The sequence below is a fragment of the Mus caroli genome, chromosome 19, assembly GCF_900094665.2.
Source record: "Mus caroli chromosome 19, CAROLI_EIJ_v1.1, whole genome shotgun sequence".
NCBI lineage: Eukaryota > Metazoa > Chordata > Mammalia > Rodentia > Muridae > Mus > Mus caroli.
In genome coordinates, this window is record NC_034588.1 from 20201578 (window position 1) to 20203283 (window position 1706).

Consider the following 1706-nt stretch of genomic DNA (forward strand, 5'->3'; position numbering starts at 1 on the left):
TTGTACAAACTTAGCAGGAAAAGTTAGTAAAGGCACAAGATGGAGAAGTGGATATTCCTCATCTACATGAAATCTAATTTTTTTTTTAACTTCTTCCTACACACACCAGCCTCCACCACTCAGGACGAGAACTGCATACTACTTGCTGGATGACCCTACTTCCTACTTCCTGGATGATCCGCTGCTCCGTACGACTCTTTTCACCACACATACTACCTGTTCTCATAATGTTTCCCTTTCACCACCAGCTCTTGCCTTGACTTCCTCAAATGGAAATTTTCACCTAGCCCCTGACATCCTCTATGAGCAGTTTATTACTTCTGAGGGTCTGTCAACATCCCCAGCTGTATAGATGTGTGTGTTCATGATATTCCACATCATGTATGTTTCGACTTCTCCTACTGGATAGTAAGATCTTTGAGGAAGTAAGCAGGCTTTGTTCATCTCACAATTCTTCAACTCTTGTCCCTCATTTAGACACAGCCAGATTTCAAGAGAAGATTGTAAAATAAATAAACTATTTAGCCAATATTCTGATAGCATTGTGACACATGACTTTAAAAAAGTATATATCAGGCCGGGCATGGTGGCGCACACCTGTAATCCCAGCACTTGGGAGGCAGAGGCAGGCAGATTTCTGACTTCGAGGCCAGCCTGGTCTACAAAGTGAGTTCCAGGACAGCCAGAGCTATACAGAGAAACCCTGTCTCGAAAAAACAAAAAACAAAACAAAACAAAACAAAAAAAGTATATATCAGAGAATCTCTTGGAACTGAAACCATCTCAGAAGCAAAGGTATTCATGTAGAAACCTTCCTAACAATGAAGTGTGTCAGTAAGCACCTGTTGTCTCAGATCTCAAAGCCAAAAGCAGGGGTGGGAGGTGTCTCAAGTCAGAGACAAGCTTGGGCTACATATGTGGTGAAATCTTGTGTTAATATGTAAACAAATAAATAGACCAGTTGTGATAGCATATACCTTTATTCCTAGCACTTGGGAAGCATAGGAAGTTGGTTTCTGTGAGTTCAAGACCAGCCTAGTCTACACATCCCATTCCAGGACAGTCAAAGCTACAAACAAGATAGATAGATAGGTAGATAAATAGATAAATAGATAGATAGATAGATAGATAGATAGATAGATAGATAGATAAAAAATTAAAATTAAATGTCCTTGACAACCATGAACAAAAGCCAAACTATAGAAGCCCCAAATCAGGAGGTGACACAACTGTGAATTCCAGAGAAGAATTTGTGTCATTGGAACAGCAGCAAGATACTCAGACAGCCAGTATACATGACTCACCTATGACCCTTTCACCAATGAGCCTAGAATACAATCCACTCAGTATAACACAAACTCTCAAAAGAAAAGGAAAATCCAAACCCATGTCTCACACAAAGCTGTGTGATTTGCCTATTTTCTGTAAATGCAAGTGCAGAGGAAGGAACCTACTCCTAGCAAAAACCACTATTGTGGCCAGATGTAGTGGTGCATGCCTGAAATCCTCACATTCAGGAGGCCCAGGCAGGAGAATCTCAGACCAAAAGGCTAGCCTGAGCTACATAGTAAGACCCTGTCTCAATAAACAATAACAATGCTAAGAATTGCTGTCGTAGGCCAGGCGTGGTGGCACACGCCTTTAATCCCAGCACTCAGGAGGCAGAGGCAGGCAGATTTCTGAGTTCGAGGCCAGCCTGGTCTACA